At 47.5% G+C, this 18,850-nt stretch overlaps 1 pseudogene; it reads right to left on the reverse strand.

Annotated features, from left to right (window-relative positions):
• Nucleotides 1-207: 207 nt before the first annotated feature.
• The window catches only part of LOC123090059 (uncharacterized), a 62,479-nt pseudogene continuing 43,836 nt past the window's right edge, over nt 208-18,850 (reverse strand).

Consider the following 18,850-nt stretch of genomic DNA (forward strand, 5'->3'; position numbering starts at 1 on the left):
CCCTCAAGAATGAACATATAGCAATATCTGTTGTCCCCCCATAACATACGGAAATCTAGCTGAAGAAGAGCGGAAATCTACACTCTGGAGGAAACACACATTTACACAAAGTTCACGACAAACAAACCAACTCATACCCCCTAGAACAACAGAGCAAATTCCACTAGTAACACCACTAAAATTCTTATATGTAATTACACTCTATATTCACTTTATAATTACAGAGAGATTAATCTGAAATTACAACAAAAAGATTACAGCTAAAGAAGTAATTACAGCAAGAATACTCTGTAATTACATCAAAGATACATTAAACAATCAAATTGAAGTGCACTGCAATTACAATGAGATTGCATTGAAAGTACACTGGAACAAATGCAAGACTAAACCACTGAATTATAGTCAAAATGCACTCAAATAACACTGCAATTACATATAATATTTACACTAAAACACACTAAAAATGCACTGACAACACACAGTAATTACACTACCATAGTACAGATAAAATCCACTAAAAATAACACTGAAAACTAGACCCTGCATGATAATTGATAGGTAACTTAAATGTGATTTGGAACCCTAAATAAGCATACAACTACAGAGCAAGAACAGAAAGTTTGCTGCCTATTCAAACACAGAAACAAAACACTACTTGAAAGTCTAATCTAAAGAAACTGAAAACATAACTTCATAAAATGGCGAGGCAATCTAACACCTAAAACAGGGCACTTCCAGGGTGTTCTACAGTGTCCCATTGTGAACCAATTGAGCATTTGCACATACATATACAAACAAAACGAGCCAGCCGATTCAAGGAAAATATGCCCTAATCCAAATGGCCATACATAGTAGATGAATCTCCTATAGCAGATTAATCACTCATGAAGCCCAATCCAAGTGCACGAACTGGACAGACCACGTACATCAAACACAAATATCAACATGACACTCATCTAGTGCTCCAAGTGCATTGCTAGACCACTTCCACTTGTAACCATCAGGAGGTTGAACCAAAGGATGAGGAAACTTAATGAACTCCCCAGTTAGAGAAAGAATGGTTGTTAAGACATCAGAAAAATACCTACTAATAGTCTCTAAAAACCGCTTGTAAGCACCATGCAGCAACCTCATTTTGAGACCATGTCCAACTACCAACAAGAAGATAGCAGCCTTTTCTTCGACGGTAACATATACACTATCATAGAGTCGACACTTCTCACGCAAGATGGTGCACAAGGCATGGAAGTTCTGCTTAGTTAAACACAATGCATATGCAAGAAACCAATTCTAATAGATCTCACATGATTCTGCTACATTGCAATTATCTAATTGTAAGATGTTGTGCACACAATAAAACATGCATAGCATACAAGAAGACATCAATAAAGAATTTGCATAAGTTTGGATCAAGAATTACCTTCAACCTGGTAGAAGAACACCACTGCAATCTGGGAGAAGATTACCACTGCAACCACCAGTACACCACCGCAATCTTGGACAGAACAGCAGGTCAACCTGCAAAATAAAACCAGTAGAGGATGAGGGTTCATGTCGAGCTGTTCGAATGGAGATGGGGCTCTGTACTGCAATATGCTACCGCAACACCACATGATTCAGAATACCTTCAACCTGGGAGAACTACACCATTACAACCAACAGTACAGCTTGGCAATCTCGTACAGAACAATAGCTAAACCTGAAAAAACAAACAGCAGAGGGTCAGGGTTCATGTTGAGTAGCTCGAATGGAGAGGGGGTGGAGATGGGGCTTGGGAGGAGACGGGGACAGGTACTAGGTCATAGGAAAGGGACGAAGATGGGGAGGTAGCAGGCGGTAGAGGTCCGAGACAACGGAAGTGCCAAGCAGCCCGCCACGAACGCCGCGATGGGGATTAGGGGTGGGGGGGTGCAGGCGGGCGGGGCGATCCGGGTCCATGAAAAAGGGGGAAGGACGAGATGAGAGCGGCGCGGGGTGGGGAAGATGGCCGGAGGGAGAGCTGCCAGCGAAGAGATGGACGACACTGACCTAGTCGGGTGAAGCAGCACGAGGGGAGGGGTCTGGCTCGGCCGCTGAGGTGCGGGGACGGCGATGGCCGCGGCTAACATGGTGGCGAGGCTCGGGATCTGGCGGAGAAGGCGAGCGAGGGAGAGGGCGAGAGGGCGAGCATGATTGCGCGGCTATGGCATCGGGGGACAACGACCGGGCGGCGAAAAGAGGGGGCACGCGTGAGGGTATGGCGAGGGGGGAAGTGGATCTGGCGAGGGAGGGACGAAGGGACCGGCGAATTAGCAAGGGGGGAAGATTACTAATGGCGCACCCCCTCGCGGTGCGCCATTAGTATGTTTTTTTATAACAATGGCGCACCCCCGAGCGGTGCACCATAAGTAGTCTTTTTTTAGATAGGAATGGCGCACCACCCAGCGGTGCGCCATAAGTAACTTTTTTTTGCATAGCAATGGCGCACCAGCCAGCGGTGCGCCATAAGTAATTTTTTTATTTTTATTTTTTGTTGCATCTAATAATTTTTTAGAAAATGAATATGAATATGAAACAATAATAAATTTTTATAAAAATAGTAATAATTTTTTTTAAATATCATCAAATTTGTTATTTGAAAATATTTATGAATATGAAAAAATATCATCAAATTTGTTATTTGAAAATATCATCAAATTTGTTATTTCAAAATATAATCAAATTTGTTTTTTTATTTTTAGTTGCATTCATTTGTGACGGTGGAGCGGGGGAGGGTGTGGGGGGTCGTCGACAGCGGTGGAGCGGGGGAGGGTGCGGCGGGTCGTCGTCGGCGGTGGAGCGGGGGAGGGTGCGGGGGGTCGGCGGCGGTGGAGCGGGGGAGGGTGCGGGGGGTCGTCAGCGGCGGTGGAGTGGGGGAGGGTGCGGGGGGTCGTCGGCGGCGGTGGAGTGGGGAAGGGTGCGGGGGTCATCGGCGGCGGTGGAGCGGGGGAGGGTGCGGGGGGGGGGAGGGGGGTGTGGTCCTCGGCGGCGGTGGAGCGGGGGAGGGTGCGGTGGGTCGGTGGCGGCAGTGGAGCGGGGAAGGGGGCATAGCGATCAAGATGGAGGGGGATCGAGATCGAGTGTCCTCATGAATATTCAATAGTTTTTCATATTGAATATGAAAAAATATCATCAAATTTGAAAAAATATTCATGAATTCAAAAAGCCCATGAAATTTAAAAATATTCACGAGTACAAAAAGTGCCCATGAAATACAATCGAGAAATGAAAGCTACAATTTAAATACAATCGATCTTAGCTAGCTATCTTTTCACAATCTTCTTGCCCTTCTTTTTCACAAATGGAGTTCTTCTGTTGAACGGACGTCCTTTAGGTAGGGTGGTCCTGCTTCTTCTTGTGGTGTATGGCACTTCCTCGTCGTCGTCATGTTCCATCTTTGGGTCGCCGTACTTGTCGAAGTCTTGCTCATTGGCGACTCCATCCATTCCTATGATCTTCCTTTTGCCTCTCCTCGCGACAACATGACTGGGCTTTGATGGGTCGGTAATGAAGAAGCATTGGTCCACTTGGGAAGCCAGTACCCATGGCTCATTTTTCGCGGTGATGTTTGCGCCCGCGGTCTTGGATTTGGCTTCGGGTATAACCATGGTGGTGAAATACCAGTCTTCTTTTATGACGCTCTTGGCCCATCTGACATGGAACATCGGGACCTTCACTCCAGAGTAGCTCAACTCCCAGATCTCCTAGATCCTTCTGTAGTATCTGTCCTTGTCGTTACCGGTGTAGGATTCCAGCGTTACCCCGGAGTTCTGGTAACCATCGCTCTTCATGTCCTTTCCATCGGTGTAGAATGTGTAGCCGTTGATATCGTATGCCTCATACGTCATCAGGTTGTGCTCGGCGCCCTATGACAAGGCGAATATGAGTTATTCTTCTGCGGAAGAATCTCCATGTAAAGGGTACGACAGAAGCTTCTGCTTGAACCAACGTGTGAAACATGAGTTGTGCTCTTTGATTATATCTCCGCCCGTCCTCTGTTATCCTCGGTCATTGTACGTCTTCTCAATAAAGGTTTTGTGCTCTACCACCCAAGGATCGACCGCGTCTGTGTGTTGTAGCGCGACTAGGTTTGCTCTTTGAAAGTCGGCGAGTCGACCCTCGAAGTCGACATGCATTTCACGGCGACCCTCATAGTGACCCCATCCAGCAAGCCTACCAAGGTGCCTGTTGACGGGCAGACCAACGGGGTTCTCGATGCCTAGATAGTTCGTGCATTAGGAGATGCACTCTTTGGTCAGAAAGCCCCTGGCTATGCTTCCCTCTGGACGTGAGATGTTGCGAACGTATCCTTTGATGACACCATTCATCCTTTCGAACGGAATCATGCTGTGCAGGAACGTCGGCCCGAGTTGGATGATACCCTCCACGATATAGACCAGCAGATGCACCATAACGCAGAAGAATGCGGGCGGGAAGTACATCTCAAGCTCGCATAGTATCACCATGATCTCTTCCTGTAGCCTTCTGAGTTGCCTCACGCCAACCGACTTCCGAGAGATGACGTGGAAAAAGTTACATAGGCCAGATAGTGTTTCACGGACGTGCGCGTCCATGATCCCACGGATTGCGACTGGAAGTATCTGCATTATCAGCACGTGACAGTTGTGAGACTTCATCCCGCTGAACTTCTACTTTGCTGGGTCTAGGTATCTGCTTATCTTGCCCGCGTAACCGTAAAGAAGTTTTACTCCTATGAGGCAGGTGAAAACTGACTGATCTCCTCCTAACTTAGAGTGAAGCACGCGGGAGGGTAGTCATTTCCGGTCTTCTTGGCCTTTTTGCCTTTGCGACAACTTTTCGTGTCCTTCTTCGCCTCATCATCATTAGCGTGAAGCTCCTCCCTGATGCCCATTGATTTCAAGTCTGCCCTTGCTTTCGGCCCATCTTTGGTCCTCTCTGGCTTGTTGAGCAGGGTACCAAGCAGACTCTCGCACATGTTCTTCGTGATATGCATGACATCAAGGCTACGAGGCACACGGTGGATCTTCCAGTACGGCAAGTCTGAGAAAACAAACCTCATTTTCCATACCTTCAGCAGTGGCTCTGGCGCCTTTCGCTTCTTTCCTGGCTCTGGCGCCTTTTGCTTATCTCCCGGCAGTGGGCAATCTTTCCATTTTTGCAACAGCTCGTCTATTTCCTCGCCGCTCCTCGTACGCGGGCGTCTTCGGGGTTCGGTTTCACCATCGAATAGATCCTTGCATTTTCTCCATGGTTCATCATCGCAAAGCCACCTTCGATGTCCCATGAACACGATTTTCGAATACCCAGGTTCTCTATCTAGCTGGCGATATGTTGTGTCATCCATGCACCTGACGCATCCAGAAAGTCCGTGGACCACCTGCCCCGCGACATATCCGTAACCGAGATAGTCATGCACTGTCGTGAGTAGTGCGGCTCTCATAGGGAAATATTCTTTCTCTGTGGCATCCCATGTATTGGCTGGGGTTTTCTACAGCGTGTCTAGCTCCTCTTTCAGCAGCCCCAGATACAGATTGATGTCGTTCCCTGGTTGTTTCGGCCCTTCAATTAGCATATTCATGTGAATGTACTTCCTCTTCATGCACAACCAGGGGGAAGGTTGTACATCCACACAAACACAGGCCAGGTGCTATGTGTGCTTCTCTGGCTGCCAAACAGATTGACTCCATCGGTGCTCGCGCCCAGCACGATGTTCCTTGAATCCTTCCCAAATTCTGGGTGTTCGAAGTTCAACGCTTCCCACGGGCTCCCATCCTTAGGGTGACTCAGCATCTTGTCTTTTTTATTTATCTCCGGATCATTTGCGTCATCTTCTCGCTTCTTCTCTTCCCTATCCGCGTGCCAACACAGGTGCTTTGCTACCTTAGGGTCCGTGAAATACCGCCGCATACGAGGAGTGATCGGAAAGTACCACACCACTTTTCGAGGAGCTTTCTTCCTCTTCTTGTATCGAGTGATGCTGCACACTGGACATATGGTAGACTCCACGTGCTCGTCCCGATAATTGATGCAATTGTTAATGCACACATGGTATTTTACGTGCGGTAAATCCAGAGGACACACGATTTTCTTCGCCTCCTCGAAACTGGCTGGGCACTTGTTCCCCTTGGGAAGATGTTCGTGCCAGAATGACATGTTCTCGTCGAAGCATGCGTTAGTCATTTTGTGTTTTACCTTCATCTCCAGAGCCACGAGCGTTACTTTCAGGCGGGTATCCTCGGGCCTGCATCCTTCATACAATGGAGTAACCGCGTCTATCTCCAGTTGATCTAGCTTGGCTTTCTCTCAGGCGGCAGCTCTTGCATTATCCGTCTGCTTGAGAAGTAGCTCTTGAATATGAGGGTCCTGCACCCAGCCCATTGATGATCCATCGTTGTCTGCTCTGGCATCTTCATCTTCATGATCATGCCCTTCCTTTGCTCCGGCATCTTCCTCATCATCATGTCAGGCATCTTCTACATGATGACTGTGTACTGCATCTACTTCATGATCATGTCCTGGAGATTCTTCGTCTTCTCGCCCGCCCTCGCCGCGGTTGTCCTGCTGCCCTTCCTCATTTCTTGCCCGGCCCCCATGGACGACTTCATAATCATCTTCATCAACTTGCCACCGATAGCCATCCATGAAACCACGCAAGAGAAGGTGGTCCCACACTAGTACGGAATCCGGGTCCACAAAGCTCCTCAGCTTGCATCTTCGACACGAACATCTTATCTCCGTCTCGTTCTTTTGAAGCATCTCGGCCTTCGTGGAGCTCAAAAACCCATTCACGATGCCTTTAGTCATCGTGCGGACCATGGTCGCCTGCGGGGTAGAGCAAAATGATATTTTAGAACCAAGAAAAAATTTGGCATGACTTTGCCTAAAAATAGGACCAAAAAGAATGCATAGTGCCAAAATTCTCGCTGAAACGGAAATCAAACAACATTCCGGCAAAATATTGGCAACTATCGCATTTCAAATACCGGTACTTGCAAACACAAACATATATACAACACCACAAACATATGCAACACCACAAACATACATAGATCTAGCTAGGCCATAAAAAGTGCATGTGCACGTTGTTGGAGGGAGAAAAAAAGTAGATCTACAACATAAAGATAGCTTTCCCCTTAATTACCTATCAAAAAAGTTAATTTATCCACTTAATTTGGATGAATCTGTGGTGCAAATGAGGTGAGGAGGAGGAGGCAACCGAAACAAGCTTGGAGGAGGAGGTGGAGAGAATGAAGTGGGGAAAGTGAGTGTGTAGGTGTGGCTGTCCAAAATATCTAGCTGGTCCCAGGTTACTAATGGCACACCACCTACAAATGCGCCCTTAGTAACCCTGGTTACTAATGGCGCACCAGCTGGTGGTGCACCATTAGTAGTTTTGCAAAGAAATATTTAAAAAATATATAGTAGTGGCACACTGTGTGGCTGGTGCGCCATTACTAGTTAAAACTAGTAATGGCGCACTCTGCCCTGGTGCGCCATTAGTATTTTTGGAAAAATAAAAAAAATTGTTACTAGTGGCGCACTCTGTGGCTGGTGCGCCAGTACTAGTTAAAACTAGTAATGGCGCACTCTGCCCTGGTACACCATTAGTATTTTTGGAAGAAAAAAAATTGTTACTAGTGGCGCACCATGGGTCTGTTGCGCCATTAGTGTCTTTCACACTAATGGCGCACCAACACATGGTGCGCCACTGCTATATAGTACTGGCGCACCACATGTCTGGTGCCCCATTAGTGGCCATATCATCTATAGCCCTTTTCCTAGTAGTGTTTGCAGTATTTGCAAATACCAAAATCCTTTTCGTCGTCAGACATTTCCTATGTTCATAGTTGAAACATTAATTGAAAATCGATCGAAGACAACTACCAGGATACTCAACACACAAATTCGGGGCACTCGATATTTCCAACATATTCTGGCACAAGTCATGCCAAAATTCATGGAAAAATCCGGTATGACCTTTGCTAAAATAGGAGATATCGAGCGCCTGAAATTGGCCGGAACGGAAATGAATCAACAAGCCGGCAAAATATAGGCCACTCTGAGGTGTAACCTGCAAACAAGACCGGCCACTTGGGCAAGCACATATCCTATTTCAGCAACACAGGATATACATTTCAGAATATCTTATTGGACTCATCTTGACATGGGCATTCAATAAGCAAAACCAAATCGTAAAATACATAATTATTCAAATTAGCATGCATTCAATAAGCAAAAGTAAATCATCTCTTGCGTCCGTACATCATCGAATATTATCACTAATACATCCCGAATAGTATCATACATATAACATCACTAATACAACTAAATCCCTAGCGAATGACTGGTATCGACGCGGGCGATGGACACCCAAAGAGAAGGAACCATCACAGGATCATAGCTCCAGTGAGATCCCTGGAGAACCTGCAAGGTATTGGAGAACCTTTGCTCCAGCGCAAACAAGTAGCAACGGACGTGGGCGTCCTCCTCGCTGAGATGGTGACGTACCACCTCCACAGGGTCCAAAAGCCTCTCGACCGTCACTGGCCCATGCGACCGCCACCAGAGAAGGTTCGGGTCAATAATGGGATGACTCCTCACCAAGCTGCGCCCCCCGGTAGGTAGCGCCTCCCAGTACCAGCCAGGCAGAGCCCAATGCCGAACATGGCCCATCTGGTCAAGCAGGCGTCCTCCACCGAGCCGACGACGAGGATGCGGGATAGGCATCATCGACGTCGATGCAGGAAACTAAAAAATAACAACAAATGTGACATGTTCAACTAGTTCTATTAATTCAACTAGTTCTTGCTAAAAATAAACTTACTATAAATAAAAATAAACTAGTACCTAATTAGTACCTAGTTCTTACTAACTAATTTGTACCTAGGAACTACTGCCCTAATTACCATCTAATTTGATGAACCTAGGGGTGGAAAGTGGTAGCGGATATTTCAATTATCCAACTTAAATGTGAAATAAGCGGTCAAATTTTACTCGTTTTATGATTAATCTTAGAAATTATTATGCGTTACAATAGTGTTTATCCATCATCTAAGAAAACATCATCTAGGAAAACATTCGAGCCGCATCCGCATCCGATTACATCTGCATCTGATTCGCTTCCACCCAGAGATGAACCCTAACTAATTTGATGCAACTAAAATTTGAAGAACCCTAGGCAGAGGTAGGGGAGAGAGAAAAGCACGCATGCTCACCTAGGGTGCCTGCGGCAAGGGAGGGGCAGGCGGCAGCGGAGGGCGGCGTCGAGGTCGGGGTCGGGGGTGGCGTCGAGGTCGGGGCGGCGTCGAGGTCGGGGTCGGGGCGTCGTTGAGGGTGTATGGGGAGCGCACGACGGCTGACGGGCGACGACAGCTGCGACAGCGGAGGAGTTGGATTTGGGGGAAGTGGTCATGGGGAAGAACGAACCGCTCGGTTAAGTCAGAAGTAGCAGTAGCCCGTTCTAGGAAGTGCACTACTGCTAAGTTAGCTATAGCGCGTTCCGCGATATGCACTACTGCTATTCCTTTCTTTTCCCCTTTTTCATTTAATTTTCTTGACATTTTATTTTTTTCCTTTCCCCTTCTTCTATTTCTTTCATTTTCATTTACTTTTCTATTTGCTTTCCATTTAATTTTTATCCTTTAGCAGTAGCGCCTTTCAGTGTAAACGCGCTGCGACAAAGCAAGTAGTGGTAGCGCGGTTCGGTATAGATTGCTACTACAATGTGTAGCCTATCGGCTAAGCCGTGGGAATTTTAGTAGTAGCTCTTTTATCTTCAGGAGCGCTACTGCTACAACTTTATCTGTAGCGCCATTTACAGCAGCGCGCTATTGCTACTTAGCACCAACATGCTTTTTTGACATGCGCTACTACTAAAGTTCTATGTATAAGGTTTCTTCTAGTAGTGGAAGAAGGGACTGAAGAAACACAACTGACGTTGAATGTCAATCCAACGGTCAAGGTTGGCACAATCTTTTGTTGACTAAGCCGACACCAAGTAGCATACTTTTCTATATATCGGAAGAAAAGAAAAATTGGGCTCGTTCGCCTGATAGCATTCCCGAAACTGTGACCGTTCGATCCTGCGTCGCAAGTAAAACTGCGAGGAAAATGCGTTCGTCTGCCGTCCTCCTCCCAGGGAACGTTCGCCACATAAGTGACTAGCACCCTTGGTTTTCAACCGAGAGTGTCACATCCCTAGCTGCTGGTAGTGCTCTAGGCTAGCTTCATGTGTGCATCATGTCTATATTTTTGAAACTTGAATTGAGGAATATTGGAAGCCTCAAAACCCTAAATAAAAGAAGGGCAAAAACCCTAAAAATCTCATTCATTGTTCCAAAATGCTCTTCTTAAATGTTTGATAATTTTTGGCAAGGGTTCTGGTCCCAACCAAAATATTGAACATTTTTAAGGATTTATTTTTGGGACTTTGAATTTAAATCATTAGCTATTTGAATTTGAATTATATTCATATAACTAGAATATAATTTCAAATACCCTGAAATATTTTATGAGCTTTTGGAAAAGTCCATCTAGCCAAATAAAAATATTCAGAGGAGTTTTTGGCATTGTTTGAATTATTTTAAATTCAAAACAGTGGCAAAAGAATTAAATAAAAATAAAACAGAACAGAAAATTTAAAAAAGAGCAGAAGGACTTACCTGGCGCCCACTTACCTGGCCCAACTCCAGCTGGCGGCCCAGCCCGCCACCGCTACCCCCACTGTCGCCTTCCTCCTCTGCCAGGAGGACGGGCACGCGCCCGGGGCGCGCGGCCACGCGCCCCGGCCACCTCCTCCCTGCCTGGCTGCCTCCCCCTCCCCTGGTCGCCTCCTGCGACGCCACGCAGCCCCTGGCTCCCTCTCTCACTCTCCTCGCTCCTTCCCTCCATCCCTATCCCCCTTTGCTCCCTCTCCCTCCCGCGACCGAACGGAGCCGTCGCCGCCGGCCAGCGCTCGCGCGGCCACCGGCCACCCCATGCCCCGCCGACGCGCCAAGAAGCTCCACCAAGACGCCATCGTCCTCCTCGACGTCTCATGCGACCAGAAGGGCCCCGAGCAGCCGCCATCGTCATCATCTTCAAGCTTCGGCCCCGGCGCCCTTCTCCGTCGATTCGGCCACTCCGGCGCATCCCCGAGCCCGCTAACCATCCCTACGGCACCGCTGTGAGCTCTGCCACCGTTTCCCCCTCTTCCCCTCTTCGTTTGATGCCGTAGCCGTCGCCCCCTTGATAACCGGAATGCACCGCCGCCTGAGCTCGCCGCCGACGATGCTCCGGTGACCATATGGTCACCCTGGAGTGTCCAACCTACTCCTGGCGATGCGTAGCGTCCTCCTAGCCCCTTGCCCCGCTCTTCTATGAATTGAAACGCAATCTCGCGCGCAACCGAACTCCGGTCGCCGCCTAGGTCGTCGCCGGCGCCAACTCCGGCCACCCCGACCCCAACGGACTCCACCAAGAGCCGCGGTTCGTCCTCAGCTCCACCCCGATGCCCTCCGTGACCCATTTGGTGGCCGAAACGGCCAAAACCACTCTCGCCGCTGCGTCGGGCTCGCCGGCGGCTAAACGCCGGGCAGCTGACGTTGGCTTTGACCACGGGTGGGCCCTGGTTGACTCCGATGAGTCACTGACAGGTGGGGCCCAGCCCTGTTAATTAACCCAGTTTAGTTTAATTAAATTCTAACTAAACTAATCTCACTGACACGCGGGGCCCACAGGTCAGTTTGACCTGCACGGCGCCCGTTGACCTGCTGAGGTCAGCGTGAGGTCATGCTGACGCAATAATTCCTTTCTGGAATTAAAATAAATTAGGAAATGATTTTTTTAATTCCAGAAAATTGTATAAACTTCAATAAATCATAGAAATTCAACCGTAACTCCAAATTAAATAAATTATATATGAAAAATCATCAGAAAAATTCAAGGAATCCATCTATACCATTTTCATGCATGTTAGAACAACTTATAGCTGCTGTTTAGCACAAATAAATTAAATGGCATTTGAATAATCACATATGGAGTTTGAATTTGAATCTTGTATTCAAACCAACTTCATTTAATCTGTTGCTAGATGCATTAGCCCAAAACACATTCATTTTGCCATGTCATGATCATGCATCATATTGTGCATTGAATTGATTGTGCTCCTTTCTGTGTTGCCGGTATTTGTCCCCTCTCGATAGACGTGATACCGACGATGTGATCGATGACACCGATGAAGAGCTATATTATCTTCAGAAGTGCCAGGCAAGCAAAACCCCCTTGTTCATTCCGATACAATCCTACTCTCTCGCTCCTGCTCTCTTTTACTGCATTAGGACAACAACGACATATTTGTTACTTGCTGCGGTAGCTGAACCCCTTTATCCTTTGCATGACCTGTCATTGCCACAGTAAATAGATGAAACCCACTAGCATGAGTAGGAGTTGTTTGAGCCCTGATGTGCCTACTCATTCATGCTTGTTTGTCATGCCTGCTACTGCTTAGAGTTGAGTCAGGTCTGATTCATCGGGGATGAATCAGAGGTGTGTGAACATGTCCTACTGTGTGTGAGCTAAGTGTGTGAACACGATTTGGTAAAGGTAGCGGTGAGAGGCCATGTAGGAGTACATGGTGGGTTGTCTCATTGCAGCCGTCCTCAGGAACTGAGTTCTGTGTTTGTGATCCATGATCAGTTACTACCACACATTGGGCTCCGGGCGCTCCAAGCTCTCTCGACTTATTAATCAACATGATCTCTGTCCAGGAGTTGCAACTAGTTTCTAGTGTTTGTAGGTAGTGTTAGTAGTCTACCAAGTGGCACCCGGTACAGGTGGGCTTGGGACAGACTAGGCACAGTGGCACGGTGTACCAAGTGGCACCCGGTTGGTGGGCTTGGGAACCCTGCTCACATCGTTTGGGGCCGTAAGCGACACCCCGGCCGGATCTCCTTGCGGATGGAACCCGAATAGGCGATAAACCTGGACTAGAGACTTGTTCGGTTAGTCAGGTCGTGGCCGACTCCCTCACCCGGCTTCCGCTTGAAGGTTGCCGAGGTACATGACGTGTACAGGGCGATAAGTGGCGAAAGCGTGTGTGAAGAAGTACACCCCTGCAGGGTTATCGTGTGCGCCACCTCAAAAGAGTTACTTGCAGTCGTAGTTCAGGATAGCCACCGAGTCAAAGCTGGCTTGCTGCAGTTAAACTCCACCACCCCCTTTGTTGATAATGATGCATATGTAGATAGATCTGATGTAAGTCTTGCTGGGTACATTTGTACTCACGTTGCTTAATTTATGTTTTTGCAGAGAGACTTCAGTCTCACTAGTAGTTCCACGTGGACTTCGACGTTTAGCTTGTTACCTCAGCTACGATCTTGTGCCTCGGCAGGATCTGGTAGATAGTCAGGCTTCTTAGCCTTTTTCATTTATAGATGTCTGTACTCAGACATGATAGCTTCCGCTTGTGCTTTGACTTGTATGCTCTGAGTGTTGGGTCATGAGACCCCTGTTTGTAATATCTCGCTCCTCGGAGCCTAATGAATAAATACTTGAGTTGTAGAGTCATGTTGTGATGCCATGTTGTAGTTCCACATATCGAGCATATTGTGTGTATGTTATTGAAGTGCTTGGTATGTGTGGGATCTGACTATCTAGTTGTTTATCCTTAGTAGCCTCTCTTACCGGGAAATGTCTCCTAGTGTTTCCACTGAGCCATGGTAGCTTGCTACTGCTCCGGAACACTTAGGCTGGCCGGCATGTGTCCTTCTTCGTTCCTGTGTCTGTCCCTTCGGGGAAATGTCACGCGATGAATACCGGAGTCCTGTTAGCCCGCTACAGCCCGGTTCACCGGAGTCCTGCTAGCCCAGTGCTACAGCCTGGATTCACTCGCTGATGACCGACACGTTCGATGCTGGGTCATGGATGCCTGTCCCTGTAAGTTAGTGCCACTTTGGGTTCACGACTAGCCATGTCAGCCCGGGTTCTTTGTCATATGGATGCTAGCGACACTATCATATACGTGAGCCAAAAGGCGCAAACGGTCCCGGGCCAGGTAAGGTGGCACCCGTGGGAATACCGTGTGTGAGGCCGCAAAGTGATATGATGTGTTACATGCTAGATCGGTGTGACTTAGGATCGGGGTCCTGACAGAGAGGTCTTGGGTTCGAGTCCCAGGAACTCTCAATTTTGTCCTCCTTTCTTCCTCGCAAATAACAGAAAGAAAATCAATGACTTGAGAAGGCGTACAGAACAAGCAAGTGTATGTGACGCCCCCGATTCAATCATACACTAATCATGCACGCAAATGTGTACGATCAAGATTAGGGACTCATGGGAAGATATCAGTACACAACTCTAAAAGTAAAATAAGTCATACAAGCATCATATTACAAGCCAGGGGCCTCGAGGGCTCGAATACAAGTACTCGATCATAAACGAGTTAGCGGAAACCACAATATTTGAGTACAAACATAAGTTAAACAAGTTGCCATAAGATGGCCTGCACAAACTGGGATACAAACCGAAAGAGGACCAAGCCTCCTGCCTGGGATTCTACTAAACTATTCCTGGTCGTCGGCGGCATGCACGTAGTAGTAGGAACCCTCGGTGTAGTAGGGGTCATCATCGACGGTGGCGTCTGGCTCCTAGGCTCCAGCATGTGGTTGCGACATCCGAGAAGAAATGGTAAAAGGGGGGAAGGGGGAGCAAAGCAACCATGAGTACGCCTCCAAAGTACTCGTAAGAAAGGATCTACACTACATATGCATGGGTATATGTGTAAAGAGGCAATATGGGTGGACTGAACTGCAGAATGCCAGAATAAGTGGGGGATAACTAATCCTATCAAAGACTACACTTCTGGCAGCCTCCATCTTGCAGCATGTAGAACAGAGTAGATGGTAAGTTCACCATGTTGGGGAACGTTGCAGAAAATTAAAAATTTTCCTACGGTTTCACCAAGATCCATCTATGAGTTCACCTAAGCAACGAGTCAAGGGAGTGAGTTTGCATCTACATACCACTTGTAGATCAAGTGCGGAAGCGTTCAAGGGGATGGTGATGATGGAGTCGTACTCGTCGTGATTCGGATCACCGATGACCAAGTGTTGAACGGACAGCACCTCCGTGTTCAACACACATACGGTACGGGCGACGTCTCCTCCGTCTTGATCCAGCAAGGAGGAAGGAGAGGTTGAGGAAGACAGCTCCAACGGCAGCACGACGGCGTGGTGTAGTTGGTGCAGAAGTACTCCGACAAGGCTTCGCCGAGCACGTACGGAGGAGGAGAGGTGTTGGGGAGGGGAGGGGCTGCGCCTTGAGTTGGGGTGTAGCAGCCCTCCCCTCACCCCTCTATATATAGGGGAAGGGGCTAGGGGGGCCGGCCCTCTAGGGGAAACCCTAGAGGGGGGCGGCGGCCAAAGGGAGAGGGGAAAGAGGGGAGGCTTGCCCCCCAAGCTAGGGGGGCGCCCCCTTTAGGGTTTCCCCTCCCCTTGCCCTAGCCGCATGGGCCTAGGTGGGGAGGCGCGCCCAGCCCACTAGGGGCTGGCTCCCTCTCCCACACAGCCCATGTGGCCCCCCGGGAGGGGTGGCCCCACCCAGTGGACCCCCGGAACCCTTCCGGTGTCCGTTTAACCACTTTCATTATATAAATCTTTACCTCCGGACCATTCTGGAACTCCTCGTGACGTCCGGGATCTCATCCGGGACTCCGAACAACATTCGATAATCACATACTTGTCTTCCTGATAACCCTAGCGTCACCAAACCTTAAGTGTGTAGACCCTACGGGTTCAGGAGACATGCAGACATGACTGAGACGACCTCTGGTCAATAACCAACAGCAGGATCTGGATACCCATGTTGGCTCCCACATGCTCCTCGATGTTGTCATCGGATGAACCACGATGTCGAGGATTCGATCAAACCCCGTATACAATTCCCTTCGTCAATCGGTATGTTACATGCCCGAGACTCGATCGTCGGTATCCCAATACCTCGTTCAGTCTCATTACCGGCAAGTCACTTTACTCGTACCGCAATGCATGATCCCGTGATCAAACACTTGATCACCTTGAGCTCATTATGATGATGCATTACCGAGTGGGCCCAGAGATACCTCTCCGTCATACGGAGTGACAAATCCCAGTCTCGATCCGTGTCAACCCAACAGACACTTTCGGAGATACCTGTAATGCACCTTTATAGTCACCCAGTTACGTTGTGACGTTTGGTACACCCAAAGCACTCTTACGGTATCCGGGAGTTACACGATCTCATGGTCTAAGGAAGAGATACTTGACATTGAAAAAGCTCTAGCAAAACGAACTACACGATCTTGTGCTATGCTTAATATTGGGTCTTGTCCATCACATCATTCTCCTAATGATGTGATCCCGTTATCAACGACATCCAATGTCCATAGCCAGGAAACCATGACTATCTGTTGATCACAACGAGCTAGTCAACTAGAGGCTCACAAGGGACATATTGTGGTCTATGTATTCACACGTGTATTACGATTTTTGGATAATACTGTTATAGCATGAATAAAAGACTATTATCATGAACAAAGAAATATAATAATAACACTTTTATTATTGCCTCTAGGGCATATTTCCAACAGTCTCCCACTTGCACTAGAGTCAATAATCTAGTTACATTGTGATGAATCAAACACCCATAGAGTTCTGGTGCTGATCATGTTTTGCTCGCGAGAGAGGTTTAGTCAACGGATCTGCGACATTCACATCCATATGTACTTTGCAAATTTCTATGTCTCCATCTTGAACATTTTCACAGATGGAGTTGAAACGACGCTTGATGTGCCTGGTCTTCTTGTGAAATCTGGGCTCCTTCGCAAGGGCAATAGCTCCAGTATTGTCACAGAAAAGTTTGATCGGCCCCGACGCATTGGGTATGACTCCTAGGTCGGTGATGAACTCCTTCACCTAAATAGCTTCATGTGCTGCCTCTGAGGCTGCCATGTACTCCGCTTCACATGTAGATCCCGCCACCACGCTCTGCTTGCAGCTGCACCAGCTTACTGCTCCACCATTCAACATATACACGTATCCGGTTTGTGACTTAGAGTCATCCAGATCTATGTCGAAGCTAGCGTCGACGTAACCCTTTACGACGAGCTCTTCATCACCTCCATAAACGAGAAACATGTCCTTTGTCCTTTTCAGGTACTTCAGGATATTCTTGACCGTTGTCCAGTGTTCCTTGCCGGGATTACTTTGGTACCTTCCTACCAAACTTACGGCAAGGTTTACATCAGGTCTGGTACACAGCATGGCATACATAATAGATCCTATGGCTGAAGCATAGGGGATGACACTCATCTCTTCTATATCTTTTGCCGTGGTCGGGCATTGAGCCGAGGTCAATCTCACACCTTGCAATACAGGCAAGAACCCCCCCTTGGACTGATCCGTTTTGAACTTCTTCAAAATTTTATCAAGGTATGTGCTTTGTGAAAGACCTATGAGGCGTCTTGATCTATTTCTATAGATCTTGATGCCTAATATATAAGCAGCTTCTCCAAGGTCCTTCATTGAAAAACACTTATTCAAGTAGGCCTTAATGCTGTCTAAGAATTCTATATCATTTCCCATCAAAAGTATGCCATCTACATATAATATGAGAAATGCTACAGAGCTCCCACTCACTTTCTTGTAAACGCAGGCTTCTCCATAAGTCTGCATAAACCCAAACGCTTTGATCATCTCATCAAAGCGAATGTTCCAACTCCAAGATGCTTGCACCAGCCCATAAATGGATCGCTGGAGCTTGCATACTTTGTTAGCATTCTTAGGATCGACAAAACCCTCCGGCTGCATCATATACAGTTCTTCCTTAAGATGACCGTTAAGGAATGCCGTTTTGACGTCCATCTGCCATATCTCATAATCATAGTATGCGGCAATTGCTAACATGATTCGGACGGACTTAAGCTTCGCCACGGGAGAGAAAGTCTCATCGTAGTCAATCCCTTGAACTTGCCGATAACCCTTAGCGACAAGTCGAGCTTTATAGATGGTAACATTACCATCTGCGTCCGTCTTCTTCTTAAAGATCCATTTGTTTTCTATCGCTCGCCGATCATCGGGCAAGTCAGTCAAAGTCCATAGTTTGTTTTCATACATGGATTCTATCTCGGATTTCATGGCTTCTAGCCATTTGTTGGAATCTGGGCCCGCCATCACTTCTTCATAGTTCGAAGGTTCACCATTGTCTAACAACATGATTTCCAGGACAGGGTTGCCGTACCACTCTAGTGCGGAACGTGTCCTTGTGGACCTACGAAGTTCAGTAGCAACTTGATCCGAAGTACCTTGATCATCATTATTTTCCTCTTCAGTTGGTGTAGGCATCACAGGAACATTTTCCTGGGTTGCACTAGTTTCTGGTTCAAGAGGTAGTACTTCATCGAGTTCTACTTTCCTCCCACTTACTTCTTTCGAGAGAAACTCTTTTTCCAGAAAGGATCCGTTCTTGGCAACAAAGATCTTGCCCTCGGATCTTAAGTAGAAGGTATACCCAATGGTTTCTTTAGGGTATCCTATGAAGACACATTTTTCCGACTTGGGTTCGAGCTTTTCAGGTTGAAGTTTCTTGACATAACCATCGCATCCCCAAACTTTTAGAAACGACAGCTTAGGTTTCTTCCCAAACCATAATTCATACGGTGTCGTCTCAACGGATTTAGACGGTGCCCTATTTAAAGTGAATGTAGCTGTCTCTAGAGCGTATCCCCAAAATGATAGCGGTAAATCGATAAGAGACATCATAGACCGCACCATATCTAATAGAGTGCGATTACGATGTTTGGACACACCGTTACGCTGAGGTGTTCCAGGCGGCGTGA

This window comes from Triticum aestivum, chromosome 4B (assembly GCF_018294505.1).
Source record: "Triticum aestivum cultivar Chinese Spring chromosome 4B, IWGSC CS RefSeq v2.1, whole genome shotgun sequence".
NCBI classification, from domain to species: domain Eukaryota; kingdom Viridiplantae; phylum Streptophyta; class Magnoliopsida; order Poales; family Poaceae; genus Triticum; species Triticum aestivum.